We start from the raw sequence: 19,400 nt of genomic DNA on the forward strand, positions 1-19,400 counted from the left end.
GGTCTTAGTTCCCGCCGAGGTGATTGGGCTAACGTGCCTCCCTGCCAGGCCTGGGTTGGTTTCAGGGAGGGCGGGACGAGGGCGGTCCTTCCGCTTTATATCGCTGGTGGTTGCTAGGGGCGCTCGGAGCTGAAGGCGCGTGGTGGGAGTTCTTCTTTTAGGGGAGCCGTGAACCGCCCTAAGATTGGCAATCGGGAGACCTTGTACGGAGATTTGGGCTGTGTCAACTCTGGTTTGGTAGGCTCCTTGCTGGCTCCAGTAATCCGCGCCAGAGTACGTTCGTTCCATTTTTCTCCGCCAGCCTTTCGCGGGATTCCGGGTTCTTCCGGCTCTGGCGCGGTCTTCTTCAAAAGGCGCTGCGTGGAGGGCTCCAGGCTAGCCGTGGGCGGTGATGGGGTGCGCTGCCGCGGGTGCAAGCGGGCGCTGTGGGCGAGTCCATTTGCTTCTGCCCACCGTACCGCGTGGTTCGTTTGAGAAAAGTCGGTGGTTTTTAATCAGCGGGAAAAAGTCTCTCAAGTTGCCGCTTGGTCAAGGTAATTTTACCAGCATTTCCTTCCGCTCCTTGCCTTCCCCTCCGCCCCGCCCTTCCCAATACAGGTTCTAGATCTGTGAACGCAGAGCCTTGGATCCGGTATTCGGATGGCTCACTGCTTTTTCCGTTATTGATGAAGAGTTTAGCTGACGGTGCCGCCTTTTTGTGCTTGGTGCTCCCTGCTTCCCTTCCCTAAAGGTAGGAGAGCAACTTCACAGCTTCATAGAAAGGCTGTAAATGAATTATTTGCTCAAGAAGGATAGCCATGGTAAGAAGCCATTTGATGTGCAGTGTATGACTGAAAGGGAAATGCAAGGATTCCATTCCAGTCGATATGATACCACTGGTCAAGTCTTAACTTCTCCAGGCTCCGTATCTCTCATGAAAAGTTCGTATTTGGTCCTAGATTAGGTTTGTAAATGTGGTACCAAGGCATTTCAGTCGTTGGGGGGAATGTAGAAATATGCCTTTTGGGTATTGAGATCTGTTTTTCCCATTATTTATTTCCCACCTTCATAAATTCAGCAGGAATATCGTTTTGTGGTCCCTAGCCAATCAGATGTTTGGCACTAATAAAACCTAGGAGAAGTTCCAAGTAGCAGTCCTCAGGAATCTGTTACATTTCTGAGAAAAGAACAGTATCCTTTAGGTTTGCGGTCAACTAATGTGGCCTTTTGAAAAAATGCCAGTTAAATTCACTGTGCCTGTTCTTTTAAAGTTATTTCGAAATTAATATATAGTAACTATATGCCTACGTAGGCATTACATATAAGCCTATATAGGTACTTGAGCATGATAATAGTACCTGAACACTCAGGACTGCAAGGTGCTCTGCAGCCCCTACTAATACCAGGTAAGGCAGTGAATGTCTCACAAAAATCACTTGAATGTGGAATCTCCTCTGGGTAAGTGTGTTTGTGCCCCATATATCATAAATGAAGAGGAGCCAGTAGCTGATAGTGGTTAATAAGGGAAATCTTATTTTCTCCCAAGAAAATAAATCATGATGGCATTAAAAATCCAGCACCTAGTATATAGTTTCTTGCCCATGATCAATTCAATAAATGTTTCATTAAAAAGTTGAAATCAAGTTCCCCTCTGAGAAAAATCGTAAAGGAGCCACAGAAGACAAAAAAGAAATGAATGTAATAAAACATGAGAGAATGAGCTACATTTAGAAACCAAGAAAAGCATCTAAAACATATTGGGGAGCCAGGCACATTGGTCCTGGAGTAAAATGAACTGTGGCAGAGTAGTCCCGGGTGAACTGGAGATACTACCCGAATGGAGAAACCAGTAAAAACTGATCCCCAAACTAAATTCTTTACATACCTGAAATTGCCTAATTTGTAAATGTTTCTGACTATACATAAACTGGAAAATTTTATTACTTTAAAAAAAGACAGCCTGAAAGTGTGTGTAACTGTCCTGATGACTTATAAAGAGAAATACAGAAGGGTCAAGAATTGTTTCGAAAACCAAAGCTGTAAGACAGCACCTTGTATTTTGAGTGGTGGCAGCAAATGCAGGGAACTGGCATCTGGGGAGCTACTGGGAGGCTACAGGCACTGGCTTAAAAAAGTAATTTTAAAAGCCTCATGGTATCTCTTTGAAAGAAATAAAATGAGAGATTAGCTTCTTTAAAGTAATTGAGAATAAACAAAATGTACTATATACATACAACAATATTATTTTAGCCTTAAAGAGGAATGAAATTCTGACACATGCTACAACTAGGATGGAGATTGAAGACATTATGCTGAGTGAAATAAGTCAGGCATGAAAGGACAAATATTGTATTGTACTTATATAAGGTACTTAGAATATAGTCAAATTCGTAGAGGTGGTTACCTGGGGCAGGGGAGGAAGGGACTGAGGAATTACTGTTTAATAGGTAGAGAATTTCAGTGCGGGATGATGAAAAAGTTCTGGGGATGGGTTGTGATGATGGTTGCGCAACAGTGTGAATGTGCTTGATGCCCCTGAACTGTACACTTAAAAATGGCAAAAATGGTAAATTTTTTGTGTATTTTACAATAAAAATAAATACGTTTTTTTAAAAGGAAAGTAATTGAAATGTGAGTTCTTTGAGGACCAGTACTGTGTCTTATGCAGCCTCGCACCTCGCATATAGATGGTCTAGAATGTTTGTTGAGTAAATAATCATTGATTGATTGCTATAAACATACTAGTTGTATAGAGGTTAAGGTTAAGGAGAATTAGAATATGTAGGAAATTTAGTATTTCAAATTGCCACTCTTAAAATTTAACACTAATATTTCTTTTCTTTTTCTTTTATTTCCTTTGTGGAGTTGGTTGGTTGGTTTGGGTTTTTTTTTTTTAACCTGACAAAAGTTTGTTGGTCACAACTTTTTTAGGTGACATACTGAGATGAGAAGGACTGTTTCTTCCCGGAGAAATACAGATCACTTGGACATTAATGAAAGTTCTGCATTCACCCAGAGAATGAGAGCTCTCAGGTATTTTGATACTTTTTTGCACATTTTTTCAAAGAAAGAAAAATGACCCCCTAATTGAAAGCTGCTGTAATCATTTTAAGAGATGAAACACAGAGGTCTTAACTATATTACGATTAAGTATCTATAGATTAGAAGCCTTGTCATTTCATTGCAAGTAAATGAAATAGTTTGGTAAAGTTAGTAGCCCAACAAATATTGAAAATACTCAGATTTGTTAGTAAATGTTCTGTGTTATTACTTTGCGTTTGACATTCCTGGGTGAATGGCAAAAATATACCTATGTGGAAAATTTTGTAAGTGATTTCAGATCAATCTATAATCTAGGTCCCTTTGCTCTTCCTAGATATCACGTTCCCCAAATCCATCTATCTTCTTTTATCTCTAGGAGCTACAATTTGTTAGTTACATAAAGAGACATTTTAGATTTGGCTGCTTCACTTCATGATTTTTTTCTCTTTTTTTTTTTTTTTACTTAAGTCATTTTGTAAGAATATTTAAAAATAAGCAAAGATTTTTCACCAAGGATATTGAGAGATTTAACTAGCTTTGATTCTTGCAGGCCCCTTAAGAAATAGTAATTGGCCAGTCCTGGCCAACGACTGAGCATGGCAGGACTACTAATGCAGCTTCATTGTTGGCATATTTGGGACTCCTCTAATGGGCAGCTTTGGCTTGCGGCGCACCCATCGTCCTAGCTGAAGCTCTTAGAACTGTGCTGCAGTCTGAGACACTGCCTGCTTGGTGCTTTCTTTGCCCTCTCCTTCAGAGGTGTCAGAACTGTATCACAGTTTACTCTTTCCCACCTTCTCCTGCTCCCTCCCTTTTATCTTTCGTAGACATTTCCCTTAAGAAATCTTCTGCATGTTGTTATGGGCTGAATTGTGTTCTCCCCAAAATTCATATGTTGAAGCCCTAAACACCCAATAACTGTGACTGTATTTGGACATAGGTCCTTTAAAGAGGCAGTTAAGTTAAAATGAAGCTCTTAGGGTGAACCCTAGTCCAATCTGATTGGCGTCCCTATAGGAAGAGGAAATTGGACTCACAGAGAGACGCTGGGGGTGTGGTGCAGAGGAAGGGCCATGTGAGGACACAGCAAGAAGGTGGCCGTCTGCAAGCCAAGGGAGAGGCCTCAGAAGAAACCAAGCCTGTTCACCTCTGATCTTGGATTTCTAGCCTCCAGAACTGTAAGAAACTTCTGTTGTTTAAGCTACTCAGTCCATGATACTTTGTTATGGCGGCCCTAATACACATGCCAGATCCCACCTTGGCAACTGCTCAGAGGATCCAAACTAACACAAGTGGTACCAGGAGAGGTCCAAAAAAACCCACCCAAAACAGAAACAAAACGTAGGTAATAAAATGAGGTTTCAGGACCAACTCAGTCACTACCTGGTGGGCAAAGACGATATTATCGTGAGTAGTATAGGGGCATGGGTAGTCCCAACACAAGGTGATGACCCAGCTGCTAAAGATTCCATCAGCAGTGACCTGGGAAAGCATCCCAATGGAGGAGAAAGAGAAGAATACAATTTCAGGTGTTTGAAATATATGGGGGGGGGGGCAATGCCTACAAGGACAGTGGAGTTGGCTGGTTACTGCTAAGTTGTATTGACACTCAGGAGGGATAAGGAAAAAGCAAAGGTCCCCCTTGGTTAATGGCCAAGTATGAGAGAGGACCTCTTCAGTAACTTACAAAGAGGCTTTTATCTCCTGCAGTGGAAGAGCTGAAACAACTATGCCACAGACTCAGGACAGGATAGTTAGAGGCACAGAGCCCCAGAGACATTAAAATGTATGGCCAAAGCAGGTTAGGGCCCTGGTTGAGGAAACCTGAAACCCTGAAACAAGGGATGGGATATCTGGATGCACAACTGTAAGGATGTTAGCTCTTCAGACCCTCATGACCTTTCAAAGCTTGCAGAGATGGTCTACCGCTTCATAGTAAGAACTAGTGCTTCTCCCGTGCTGAAAGACACTGCAGAGCCATTCCTTCTCCCCTGGCTGCCATGCTAATAACTAGAGTCAAGTCCTAGCATAACCCAGCTGGAAACATTTCTGACCTGATAAAGGAGGAAAGAGATCATATACAAAGGAGCTGTAAGAATTAGCTAGCATTCACAAAGAAGTCAGGGGAGTACCTGCAATTGAGTTTTGAGGTTGCTTGATCATGGGGGCTGGAATATTAGACTAGATAATCAAGAATTTATTGACTTAGGAACACTTTCTTGAGTCAGGATTTAACACCCTGGCAGCAACTCTTGGGGATAAAACAACTCACTGTTGGGCTCTTAGAAACCTAAAGAAAATAATGGCCAATGCTGAGCAAAGTAGAAATGCTAGGGTTGCCCAGGCATATATGGTAGAAGAATGAATTAAAAGACTGTCGGAAATGGGCATGCTGGAATGGATATATGTGAGGCCAGAAGACCCGTCAGAGGATTACGTTTCATAGCAGAGCCCAGAAGATACGCCAGAAGGCCATCAGAAATCCTCTGGTAAGGGGCAGCAACACCAAGAAGTTCTCTACAGTCCTGAGCTAATAACAGCAGTCACAGAGTGAGGGCTCAGTAATAACTATGGGAATAAAATTCCCCTTCCCCAGCTAGTAGAGCCAGATGGTGGCACTTGGTCACTAGAAGCCAGGAGGCCACAATTATAAATACCAACAACATCTGATGAGTGGCAGCCACAGGGAGTTGTGGAGATGGACGTAGAGCTTGCCATCTGAAGGGGTGAAATAGATGGGAAGCCTGTTAACATCTATAACCCAATAAAAGGCCAAAATGGAGCAGGATACGGAGGGCGATTTCACCCAAAAAGTCATCCCCTGTCCTGATCTGAGCCACTTCTCAGATCTGAAACTCATTGACTAAGAGGTGGCAGATCCTGCTTCAGTGGAGCAAGTATAAATGTGATGATTCCCTGGTCCTTTCCCAAAGATACCTATGGCCATTTACTTCAGTGATTACACAGTGGGGAGGAGGAGTAACCAGAAAATTTGAGAACTATTGGACTCAGGGTCCGAGTTGACATCGATATCCTGAGACCCAAAGCATTGTCATGGCCTCTTGTTAGAATGGAGGCAAATGGGCACCAGGTAATAAATGGAATTCTGACGAAAGTCTAGCTTACGGGAGGTCCATTGTGGACCCACCCAGTGGTCATTTCTCCAGTTCCCGAGTAGGTAATTGGAATTGATAACGCTTAGCTGCTGCAGTTATACCAATGTTAAATCCTTGACCTGTGTGAAGTGAGAGCTATCGGTGGGGAAAGCCAAGCGGAAACATCTGAAAATGACCTTCCACCCTGGCCAGCCTAGTAAATTAAAAAACAAACAAAAATATCACATATTGGGGGCGCCTGGGTGGCACTGGGGCGCCTGGGTGGCACAGCGGTTAAGCGTCTGCCTTCGGCTCAGGGCGTGATCCCGGCGTTATGGGATCGAGCCCCACATCGGGCTCTTCCGCTATGAGCCTGCTTCTTCTCCCACTCCCCCTGCTTGTGTTCCCTCGCTCGCTGGCTGTCTCTATCTCTGTCAAATAAATAAAATCTTCAAAAAAAAAAAAAAATCACATATTGGGGGGGCCTGGTGGAAATTAGTGTTACCATTAAAAACCTAAAGAATGTGGGGGAATGAAGGATGGCCCCTATCATATGTCCTTTTAATTAGCCTGTCCGCCCCCTGCAGAAACTAGGTGGATTCCGGAGAATGACTGTAGACTACCATAGGCTTCAGCAAGTAACAGCCCCAGCTGCACATGCTATGCTCGATACGGTCTTACTGCTGGAGCAGATTAATAAGGCATCAGGACATGATGTGTGGCCAGTGATTTGTTCAATGAATTACTTTCCATTCCTATTACGAGAGAGCATCAGAAATGATTCACATACATGTGGGACAGATAACTATTCATTTACAGTTTTGTCTCAAGGATTGGTTAGCTCTGCCTTCTGTCATAATAAAGCCCAAAGAAAAATGAACCTCCTGAACATCTCAGAATATCACTTTGGCCCACTGCCTCGATGATAGTATGCTGCTCAGATGGCACAAGCAAGGGGTGGCTAGTATGGTGGAGACATTGGTAAGACCCATGCTCCAGAAAACAGAAGAAAAATGCTATCAAGATTCAAGGACTTGCCACTTTAGTGAAGTTTTTAAGGGTCAGCTGGTCAGAAGCGTATCAGTATAGCCTTCCAAAGTCAAACAAATTGTTACATCTTGCATCCCCTACCACAAAGAAGAATGCACAGGGCTTGGTATGTCTCTCTATGTTCTGGAGCAACACATACCACACTTAGGAATACAGCTCCAGCCCATTTGCCAGGTGACATTGAAGATTTCCAGCTTTGGGACCCAGCCCAGGTAAAGTCCAGGCTACAGTACAAGCATCTCTGCCCCTTTGGCCCTATATTTCAGTAAAATCTTGGAGGTATTAGTGTAAGAAAAGAAGCAGTTTGGAGCTCATGGTGGTTAATTTTATGTCAACTTGATGGGGCCATGGGGTACCCAGGTATTTGGTCAAACAGTATTCTGGGTATGTTTTTGGGTATGTTTCTGGATCAGATAAACATTGGATTAATAGAGTAAAGCAGATTGCCATCCCTAATGTAAGTGGGCCTCGTACAATCAGTTTGAAGACGTGAATAGGACAAAAAGACTGAGTGAAAGGGAACTCCTGCTCGATCGCATAACTAGGATGTTGGTCTTTTCCAGCCTTCAGGCTTGGACTGAAACGTCAGCTCTTCTTGGATCTTGAACCTGCCAACTTTCAGACTGGAACTTACATTATTGGCCCTCCTGGTTCTCAGGCCCTCCTGGAACTACGCATCAGCTCTCCCGGGTCTCCAGCTTGATTACTGCAGATCTCGGGACCTCTCGGCCTCCATAATCCTGTGAGTCAATTCTTTATAATAAGTCAATAGCTATAGCTACATAATCTATATCTGTACTTATACCTACATCTATATAATTATAGTGGTTCTGTTTCTCTGGAGATCCCTGGCTAATACAGATCTTGACACCAGCAGTGGAATGCAGCTGAAACAATTAACTAAAAATGTGGCAGCAGCTTTGAAACTGGATAATGGGTGGAGTTGGAAGAGTTTTAAAGTACATGCTAAAAATATGGACATTAAGGGCAGTTCTGGTGAAAATGGCAGACAGAAATAAGGAACATGTTCCTGGAAACTGGAGGAAAGGTGAAACTTGTTATAAAGTGGCAAAGAGCTTTGCTGAACTATGTTCTAGTGTTTTGCGGAAGGTAGAATTTGTGAGCGATGAAATTGAATATTTAGCTGAGGAGATTTCTAAGTGAAGTATTGAAGGAGGGGCTTAGTTCCTCCTGATTGCTTATAGCAAAATGCAAAAGGAGAGAGATGAATTGAAGAAGGAATTGTTAAGCAAAAAGGAACCAGAACTTGAGGATTTAGAAAATTCTCAGCCTATCCATATTGCAAAAAATGAGAAAGCATGTTCTAAAGAGAACACCAATGGCACAACTAGATTATCTCTTGATAGAGTTGATGGGATTGTATTAGCAGAAACACAGCCAATTTGAACTGAAGGGGATGAGATGGGGCCAAATGAAGGAAGGTTGTTGGACTTACTGAATTTGACAGGACAGAATGATAGAGCTGTTCGGCTGTGAACATGCACTATTCTGCAGGAAGAGGGGAAAATGACCCTGAAAGTGATCGAGAGCTCATCAGGGCCACTGCCACAGTTTCAGCAGCCTTGGGAGTGGGACAACCCAGCAGAACCTTGGGGGTGATGCTGCCACCTGCTGTACCTGGAGGGCAGAGCATTGAACCAGGGAGGAGGATTATTTTCAAGCCTTCAAATCTAATGGAATTTTTGCCTTGCTAATTTTTGAATTTGCTTGGGGCCATCACCCCTTTCTTCTTCTCCCTTTTGGAATGAGAATGTCCTGTGCCTGTCCCACTATTGTATTTTGAAAGCACATAACTTGTCTGATTTCAGATTCATAGCTGCCTCAGGATGAATCATACCTCCAGTCTCACGCTATCTGATTTAGATGATACTCAGATGAGACTTGAGTTGATGCTGGAATGAATTAAGAGCTTTGGGTCTTTGGGGATGGAATGAATGTATTTTGCATGCAATAATGACATGAATTTTAGGGGGCCATCGGTGGGATATTATGGACTGAATGTCCCCTCCCCCCCCAGTTCATATGTTGAAGCCCTAACCCCTAATGTGATGATAAAGAGGCAACAGAGAGCTCTCTCTGTCTGCCCTGTAAGGACACAGTGAGAGGGTATATCTGTCTGCAAATCAGGAAAAGAGCTTTCACCAGATCCTGATCATGCTGGCATCCTGATCTCAGACCTCTGGCCTCCAGAACTGTGAGAAAATAAATTTGTGTTGTTTCAGCTGCCCAGTCTACGGTATTTTGTTATGGTAGCCCAAGCTGACTAAGAGCTTAAGGTAAGCCCTAGTGGAAAAATCACAGTGCACTCGCTAGGACTCTAGCAAGGCCATGCCATCTGCAACAGAGAATTATACACATTTTAAGAACCAGCTACTAGTGAGAACCAGATACTGAGCCTCGGTGGAGACAGAACACTTAAGCACAGTACATAACCATGTGTCCAGAATCACTTGTTATGGACTGGGTTCTCTTGGTTCAGATGGACCCAGCACCATCTGCTGTAAGATGGAAATGGTACATATGGGATGGAGATCAAGCACAATTGGGGCACTTGTAAGCTGCACGATCAGGTAGCCCGAATCCCCATGTAACCCACCACAGCTGCACCAATACCATGACCAGCTGAAGGAAGAAGGATAAAGCCTAAGTTTGGTTTAGGGATGAGCAGCTTTGTAGGTGGGTGCAAACCAAAATTAGATAGTGGCTGCATTATAGTCACATTCTTGAGAGTCTTTGAAAAACAGCAAAGAGGGAAAATCTTCCCGGTTGGTAGAGTTACAAGGATCATCCCTGATCATCTGCTTTGTGTATAAGGAGAAGCAGACTGAAGTAAGAATATATATAGATTCTTGGGCAGCTGTCAGTGGCCTGGTAGGGAGCCTAGTAGAAGACCTGCAGGGACCTAGTTGAGAAGATCAAAGAAAGGAGATCTGGGATAGAGTCATGTGGATGAATATACAGGAGTGGGCATGAAGTGTTAAGATTCTTGTATCGCATCTTGCATCCACCAGAGAAGAGGCAGTAAGCAATCAGATAGACAAACTGACTTATCCAGTTGTCATTACCAGCCTTAATCATTGGCCACCTTGGAACCGGCATGATTGAGTTATAGGCACTGTTATGGGGATACCCTCTCAAATTCTCATGTTGAAGTTCTAACCCCCAATACCTTAAAATGTGACTTTATTTGGAAATAGGGTTGTTGCAGATCTAATTAGTTAAGATGACATCATACTGGAATAGGGTGGTCCCCTAATTCAAGTCTGTTCTCATAAACAGACAGCCATGTGAATACAGAGATAACATAGAATGCCATTTGAAGATAAAAATAGAGATCAGAGTGATGTGGCAGAAGCCAAAGAATGCCAGAGATTGCCAGCAAACCACCAGAAGCGAGGGGAGAGCATGGGACAGGTTTTCTTTCACAGCCCTCAAAAGGAACCAAGCCTGCTGACACCTTCAGCTCAGACTTCTAGCTTCCAGAACTGTAAGTAAGTATCTGTTGTTTAAATCACCAAATGTGTGGTACTTGGTTAAGGCAGCCCTAAGAAACTAATATAGGCACAGAGTGGCAGGGACAGAGACTATGTACAGGTCCCAAAAGCATGGACTCCAAATTTCCAAGGCTGATACAGCTATTGATAACTTAATGTCTAACCTGTCAGCAACAGAGACCAATACTGAACCCCTAATATGGCACCATTACTCAAGGAGACCAACTGGCTAGTTGGTGACAGGTTGACTACATTGGGTCCCTTCCATCTTGGAGGAGCCACTGGTTCATTCTTACAGAGATAGATAGCTATTCTGGGTATGGGTTTTCCTCTCCACCCACAGATACTCAGCCAACATTACTATATTGGGGCTTATGGAATGCCTTATCTACAGACATAGAATCCTATGTAACATAGCATCCAACCAGGGCCCCTGCTTCACCAACGCTCATTATCAGGGGACCCATGTCCATGGGATCCACTGGTCCTACCATACCATCCAGAAAAAGCTGACCTCATAGAGTGCTAGAATGACTTTCTAAAGGCACAGGTGAAATGCCACTCAAGGGAAATACTCTGAAAAAACTGGGTGCTATTATTCAGGATGTGTCATACACATTAAATCAAAAGTCTTTATGACCCCAGTGGGAAAAGGACATGGGCCCACTAGCCAAAGAATGGATACAGGAATAGCCCCATTTACTTTCACTACCAATGACCCACTAGAGGATTTTGTGTTTCCCCTACCCACAAATCTGGGATCTATAGGTCTGGAGGTACTGGTCCTTGAAGAGATTGCACTTCTGTTAAGGGACACAAGGGTCCCTTTGAACTACAAGCTATGACTGCTGCACTTTGAACTCATTATTCCTGAGACCTGTATGCAAAGAGAGGAGTCAACAATCATGACAATAATTGACCCTGATCAGTAAGAAAAGGTAGCACTGCTTTTTACAGAATTCACATGGTCTTTTTGGACATCTGATAGTCCTTTGCCCCACTGTCACTCTGAACATACACAGCATCCCTGACCTGAGACGGGAATGGTTACCAAAATCTCAGACCAGGAATAAAGCTTTGGATTATGCCGCCACAAAAGCCACCAAGACCTGCTAAGATGATAACTGAGAGTGAGAGAATTTAGAGTGGATAGTGGAAAAGGGAGAGGATAATTATCAGTTATGGCCTCTAGATCAATTGCTGTAGTCCATCCCACTAACCTTCCTTTTCTGTTTCCCTTCAGGAAGAGAGGTCACGTGGGAACCATGGAAGAGCTTCTCCCCAAACCCAAATGAAGAAATAATGATTTTTTAAAAAAGATTTTATTTATCCATTTGACAGAGAGAGCACAAGCAGGGGGAGCAGCAGGCAGAGGGAGAGGGAGAAGCAGGCTCCCCGCTGAGCAGAGAGCCCGACATGGGGCTCGATCCCAGGACCTGGTATCATGACCTGAGCCAAAGTCAGATGCTTAACCAACTGAGCCACCCAGGCGCCCCAAGAAATGATTTTTAAAAAAGATTTATTTGAGAGAGAGAGTGCAAGGGAGGGGCAGGGGGAGGGGGAGAGAAATCCTCAAGCAGACTCCCCGCTAAATGCGGAGCACAGAGGCCCACATAGGGCTCTATCCTAGGACCCTGAGATCATGACCTGAGCTGAAATCAAAAGTCAGCCACTTAACAGACTGAGCCACCAAGGTGCCCCCTGAATGAAGAAATAGATGTGTGGAGCAAAGGAATTGAATTGTGGTGGTTCTGAAAATGGGCTACTGGATTCCCTTCTGTGCAGAATATAGTTAATAAACACTACTGACCTGAATCCACCAATATGTTCACAACTGAAGCTATTCTCACAACCCATTCTTAGCTAATGACTGAGCATCATGGATTAATAAATCAGGCTCATTCCTTTGAGACTTGGGATTCCACTAATACGCTACTTTGGCTAGAGAACTACCCCTAGGATTTAGAATAAATAAAAGAAAGGAAATAAAGATAAAATCAGAAATCAATGAAATAGAAAGCCGATATACAGAAGCCAATATTCATTATCAACAAAGAGTCAACAAAGCCAAAATTTACTGATCTTCAAAGGAAAAAAAGATTAATAACTCCTAGCAAGACCAATCAAGGAAGAGTGCAAGAAAACACATTACCAATATCAGCAATAAAAAGGGGGACATTAGTACAGGTCCCATAGACATTAAAAATACGAAGATACTGTAAGCAACTTTTTACCAATAAATTTGACAATCTAGATGAAATGGAAAATTTTATTGAGAAACAAAACTTACTAAAACAATGATAAATAGAAAATTCTGTATTTTATATTTTAAAGAAATTGAATTCATAATTTAAATCTTTCTACAAAGAAAACTCCAGATGGCTTCACTGGTGAATTCTTTCCAACATGTATATATTTTTTAGAAAGTTCATAAAATGCATATTGAGACTTTCTAATGCTTATAAGTTACACATTCTATTTGTGGATTAACTTCCCCCTGCTCCACGCATCATTTATTTAGCACTTACTATGCATTATGTTAAGAGTTGCAGATAAAAAGATGAATAAAGTTTTTGGCAGAGACAACCTTTAGGCTGATGGAAGAAGACTACATATAATGTAAATGCAGTGAAATAAGTGCTAATAAAGATTTGCATAAAGTACTATGAGAGATGGGTATGAATCCAAGGAAAGGAAGACTTTCCAGGCATGAGAGATGAAACAATGTGCCATGTGCTATGGGCATAAAATAGCTGGCAAATAGAGGATGTTCCTTCTCAGTATTCCTTATTGGATCTTCTCCCCTTGTTCCCTTAGATTTTTTTTATACCTCAGGGTTCTGTCTTTGGCTTCTGTTTTTCACTCTCTCCAAACAACTTACTCCCACATTTGTCCCTTTCATATATGTTAATCATTTCAAAATCTGTATCTCCAGTCTCCACCTCTTTCTTGAGCTCTAGGCCTAAATATTCAAGTGTCTAGAGAACTCACCTACTCAAGGACTTTGCCTCCACACTTATTTTCCCCTCTCCTGCATCACCAATCTTCCCTCCCTTCTTAAACAACAACAACAACAACAAAAAACTTCTCCCTTGACAGCATGTCTACCCAGCTACTGCACTACTTCTTTGTTCCCTTTATATGGTGGTACTTCTCTCTTTCTTTCTTTCTACTGTATCTTAAGCTTTATGATATATAAAACCTTTTATGAGTCTTTTATCCCCATTAATCTTCTGAGACTTCTCTTACCAAGGTCACCAATAACCTTCATATTGTCAAATCCAATTCTCCACTTACTTGATCCAACAGCAGCTTGGCCGGTTGATCATTTCCTCTTTATTGAAAAACTCTTTACCTGGCTTCCAGCCTCTACAGATTTTCTTCTCATCCCACTAGCTACTCCTTAGTTTCTTTGTTGGATTGGCTTTCTCTTCTCAGCCTTTAAGTATTGGAGTATTCTAGTTCCATCTTTGGACTTCTACTCAATTTTTGCTTACATTCGTCTTAGAAAATCTTAACCAATTCTATCATCTTAAATGTCATCTATATGCTAATGATGCCAAAAATTATATCTACAGGCTCAACCTCTCCCCTCAATTCCAAGCTCCTATCTTTACTAGTTACTCTACTTGAACATCTAACAATATTCCAAACTAAACATATCTAAAACAATTCTCGCATTTATCAAACCTAATTCCTTTCAATCTTCTCCATCTCAGTAAATGGCTCTATGATTCAGCCTGTTGCTCAAGCCAGAATTGTTGAAATCATTGTTGACTCCTCTCTACCCTCATTCAACCCATCAACACATTACATCAGCTCTACCTTCAAAACATATCCCAATTCTGACCAGTTCTCACCACCTTGATCACTTCTACTCTAGCCCAAACCACCATCATCTTTCACCTAGATCCCCTCTTCCTAAGTGGCTACCCAGCTACCACACTTCCCTCACTATAGTGTATTGGTAGTAATCCTTTTACAGTGTAAGTTGGGGAGTCTGCTTCTTGCTCTGTTCCTCCACTCACTTGTGCTTACTCTCATAAATAAGTAAATAAATCTTTAAAAAAAATCCAAAGTTCTCTCTGTTATCTATGAAGCACTCATCATCTGACCTCTTGCTATATTCTGACTTTATCTCCTTCCACTCTCCCCTTCCTTTTTTCTATGCTTTATCCATACTAGTCTTATTGTTGTTCTTCAAACATAAGACAAACATATCCCATCTCTGGCCATTTGCACCTGTAATTCTTTCTACTTGAAATAGTCTTTTTTCAAATATTCACATGGCTCATTTATTTTCTGTTCAAATGTCACCTCCTCATAGGGACTGCTCCATCTGTAACTCCTTCATTTGCTGTGATTTTACTCTGCTCTATTTTCTTTCACAGCCTGTAATACTACAAGGGATTATATCATCTATGCATTTGTTTATTGGACGTATTATCTGCCTCCCATTCAAGAATGCAAGCTCCATAAGGACAAGGAAATTACCTGTTTTGCTCAGTCACCAAGTCCTATCAATTCTACCTCTTAAATACATCTTCAACCTCCCTTCTCTCTATTCCCACTACCTTTGCCTTTATTCAGCTGCTGAGACTTAATACTATCCTCCTACTTGACATTTTGCACCTTCTTTTATCCAGGTCTTTTTCTCAAACTACCAATTTGATAGCACTATTCATGCCTCTCCATAAACTCTTTCTAAGGGACACCCTCTTTGCATTTTGGATAAACGTCAGGCCCCTTAATACAGCACCCAAGGTGCCTCCTGCCACCTTCTTGCCATAACTCTCCAGTAGTACCAAACTTCTTGCATCTCCTCATGTCCTTGCCTCTGTCTTTAAGACATGTTGGTTCTTCTATTTGAGTGCCCTCTCCTAACTCTCAGAGATAAAGAAATATTTCTTCTTGTGGCCATACTTCTATTGTGTTTATTATAAAGTGGTGAATTTTTTTGCATATATGCATATCTCTTATTAAACTGAACTTCTTAAGGGAAGAGAGGTGTTCCCTTATTCAGGGCATAGCTCCTGCCACACAGTAAGAGGTATATGGGGGTAGGATTAGGGCACGGAGAATGTTCAAAGTAAAAGAAATTATGTATACGAATACTCTGAGACAAAAGGGAGCTTGGCATCTTCAAAGAAGAGAGAAGGCCAGTATAACTGGCCCAATGAATGAGGGACTGTGACAGAAGAACAAGCTAGAACTATTGTGGAAACCACATCATGCAAGGCCCTGTTGAACATGCCAAAGATCTTGAATATTATCCGAAGAGAAATAGGAAGCTTCTATAGGGTTTCAAGTAGGAGAAGGACAAGATAAAATTTGTATTCAAAAGAGTCATGATGCAGGGCGCCTGGGTGGTGCAGTCAGCTAAGCGGCTGACTCGGTTTCGGCACAGGTCGTTATCTCAGAGTCCTGAGATCGAGCCCCACATCTGGCTCTGCGCTGAGCGCAGAATCTGCTCAAGACTCTCTCTCCCTCTGCCCCTCCCCCCCCAAATAAATAAATCTTTAAAACAAAACAGTCATGGTGCTTGCTATGTAAAGAATGGATTGAAAGGATGCAGGAATTAATGATGGCCATAATTGCGGTAGTCCAGGCAAAAGTGATGATGGGTTGGGCTGGTTGATAATGGGGATGGTGAGAAATAAATAAGGTCAAGATATATCTTAGAGGTAAAATGGGACTTAGTGATAGAGTAAATGAGGGGATGGGGAAGGTGGATTGCACAACTGAATGGCTGGTGGGATCATTCGGTGAAATGCAGCAGGTTTGCTAGAGGAGAGTCGAAGGAGCAATAGGTAAGTTTCGAGAGGGTCAGTGTGAGATGCCCGAATGATATGTAAAGGGATATGCCAAAAAGGCAGTTGAATAGAGATAGAGGTATGGATTTCAGAAGAGAGATCTGGGCTAGAAAAATAACAGAGTCATGAGCACACAGATTGTGCATAAAGCTGTAAGAATTGATAAGAGAGCCTAGGGAGCGCTTGTAGCATGAAGAGAGAAGAGGATTATGGATGATGTGGAGTTGAGAAGAAATTCATTCGATTGGAGATAATGAGAATGTGAAACTGAGAAGCCATATGGACCTTAGAATTGCCCAGGAGGATGGCAGTTGAGGTGGGGAGAAAGGCTGTGAGCCAGGTGCTTGTTACAAAATGAGGAAAACGGCCAAGAGTTTGGAAGATAATAGCACTGGGAGGGGAGAAAAGGTGAGTGGATGAATGATAGGAACCACAAGAAGAGATTTTACAAGGAGTAATGAGAAAAAACCCAAATATCTCCTTAACTATCTACTGTTTCAGATAATGAGGATCTTCAAGAATATCTTTAGAGTTTGCAGGTTAAATAGGCTCAAAGAAATTCTATCCCTGCTGTTCCAGAATAAGCCAGTCCCCTGGGGCTTAATCAAAGCAGGGAGGCAGATCGAGTGAGGCCTGAGCTGTGGGAATGTAGCACGGACTGAGAGTGGGAACTAAATGGGTGGTAAGACAATGAACTAACACAAAGGCAGAGGCGACGAAAAGGAGGAAGAGCTTGAGGAAACATCTCTAACGTAGCTGGAGATTGAGCTAAGCCAACGATCCAAACAATCATGCTTACGTAATGAAATCCCAGTAAAATCTCTGGACACTGCGGCTCAGAGAAGTTCCTGGTTAAACGTGAGCATAGGTGCGCTAGGAAGATCCAGCGACTCAATGTGACCAGCACAACTCAGATCCAGCAACTCAGACAATGTGACCAGGTTTTTCTCTTTTAGTTTTTCTTGAGACTGGCTTCATTCTCAGGCAAACTCTCCCTTCCTGATGCAGGATGGCTGCCAATAGTTCCTGAGGTTATGTGCTTGTGGATTTCTGTCCAAATAAAGGGGGGGGGGGGGAGAAGTTCTTATGCATTCAAATAGTTGTCCAAGAATTGAGATAATTAGCTTGAATTGGGCATTTCCATCCTTGATTGAATTATCATGACCAGGAGCACTGCCATAAGTCAATTAGACCCTACCTCAAAAGCCAGAGGTGGAATTTATCATATCCAAACCATTTGGCTATGAATGGCTTGCCTTAAGCAAAATGTGAGTACTATCAATGGAAAAATGGGGATATGAATACTGTGGAAGCATCAGTAATGAAAGTATTCCGTTGATATTTATCGAATTAACTCTTCCTTTTGAAAATTAGCTGCATTCTGGAAAGCAATCCCAGATTCCTTTAGTTCTTAAATTCCACACTTAGGAATTGTTCTATCTGTACTCCAGGTGGCTTAAGTATCCTGCAAGGTTCTCTTGGAAACCTAATGATGTGCTGGTGCAATTCTGAAAGAGAGAAATACAGCTTGTCAGATTATGGTACAACTCATCTTCTCCAGAGATCGTTTATGTGACAACTTAATTCTTCGGAGAATAAAACCCTAAAAAATGCTTGCACTTAAAGAGCTGACAGAGGAAGATGATTCTGCAAAAGAACATCTCTATGCCCTCAGCTCTGCAAAACCACTTGGAACTACCAAATATACGTCACGAAGTTTATATACCAGAGTTGATGGACTTTATTTTTGGGAAACGTTCCTAGATCCTCAGAGCAAATTTGCCATGATTCTAGATGCAGTTCTAAAGGCTTTGTTGGGGCGCCTGGGTGGCACAGCGGTTAAGCGTCTGCCTTCGGCTCAGGGCGTGATCCCGGCGTTCTGGGATCGAGCCCCACATCAGGCTCCTCTGCTATGAGCCTGCTTCTTCCTCCCCCACTCCCCATGCTTGTTTCCCTCTCTCGCTGGCTGTCTCTCTCTCTGTCGAATAAATAAATAAAATCTTTAAAAAAAAAATAAAGGCTTTGTTATCTGATGTAGTGAATGTCTGTTGTTTTTGCTCGTTCACTGTCTATTCCTTCTTCTTTAGGCAAATACACCTCTGATTTGCTTTGGGGGAAAGTTAGTTCTCTCTAACTTTCAGTTTTGTGGTTTTGGTAGGACTGATATTATCCACAAGGTCCAAGAATGGGCATGTGGCCAAGATCTGGCCAGTCCTTGGACGTAGTGACTGATTCCGAAATGGGAATGTGGCCCAAATTGGGCCATTGAGAGCCCTACCCAGAACTTTGGCCTCCTCCTATGCTTCCTACCCATCACCACAGGCACAGCAGGAGTAAAAGTTGTTTCTGGGCCTTTCTTTAGGATTAAGTCCCAGAATTGGTGTTGCTAAGCTCAGAAATGTGTATATTCTAAAGACTTTGGGTGCATACTGCCAAGTTGTCCTTGGTATGGACACACATTTGTCTTCCCAGCTCTCCTGCCCTTGGAGAATCCTTTCCCATTCTATAGTCATCCTACCCCGAACATGTGGTTCAGATGCAGCCGATCCAGCTCCGAGGCTCCAGAGCTGACGTGGTGACCTGGCCTGGCCAGCAGGAGAACTCTATCCCCTTGACCCAGACAGTAAGCAGTAAGGACAATGTGAACTTGGGTCTGCAGCAGCTATCTCTTCACCATGTAGAGAGAGCCTGCCTGAGAATACAGGCACACAGAGGCAAGCAGTGAAAGGGACAGAGGCAGAGGTAGAGACAGAACGAATCATTTGAACTACGGGATCCAGCTTTGCATAAAACCACTTCCATTCCTTGAACTTCTCAATGCTTAAGCCAAAAAAATTCCCTTTTTTTTTTGCTTAAACTAGTTTAAGCTTAGTTTCTATTACAACCAACAAAATCCTGTTACTGGT

The 19,400-nt window shown here is 42.5% G+C and overlaps 1 long non-coding RNA gene and 1 other non-coding gene across 5 annotated transcripts; one reads left to right on the forward strand and one right to left on the reverse strand.

Annotated features, from left to right (window-relative positions):
- Nucleotides 1–105: 105 nt before the first annotated feature.
- Nucleotides 106–18,521, forward strand: LOC123795111 (uncharacterized). Of its 4 annotated transcripts, XR_015726386.1 has the most exons (6): nt 106–533; nt 2,911–3,012; nt 4,039–4,199; nt 7,730–7,908; nt 10,467–10,678; nt 11,925–18,521. It is a non-coding gene; the product is annotated as an uncharacterized LOC123795111 (long non-coding RNA). The 4 variants fall into 4 exon arrangements; XR_006780335.2 differs by lacking the exon at nt 4,039–4,199 and having other exon boundaries at nt 10,467–11,619; XR_006780334.2 differs by lacking the exon at nt 4,039–4,199.
- Nucleotides 12,090–12,172, reverse strand: TRNAQ-UUG (transfer RNA glutamine (anticodon UUG)). Its single transcript has one exon. It is a non-coding gene; the product is annotated as a tRNA-Gln (tRNA).
- Nucleotides 18,522–19,400: the final 879 nt, after the last annotated feature.

Source organism: Ursus americanus, chromosome 12 (assembly GCF_024610735.1).
Source record: "Ursus americanus isolate L20-20 chromosome 12, mUrsAme1.1.p, whole genome shotgun sequence".
In the NCBI taxonomy this organism is placed as follows: Eukaryota; Metazoa; Chordata; class Mammalia; order Carnivora; family Ursidae; genus Ursus; species Ursus americanus.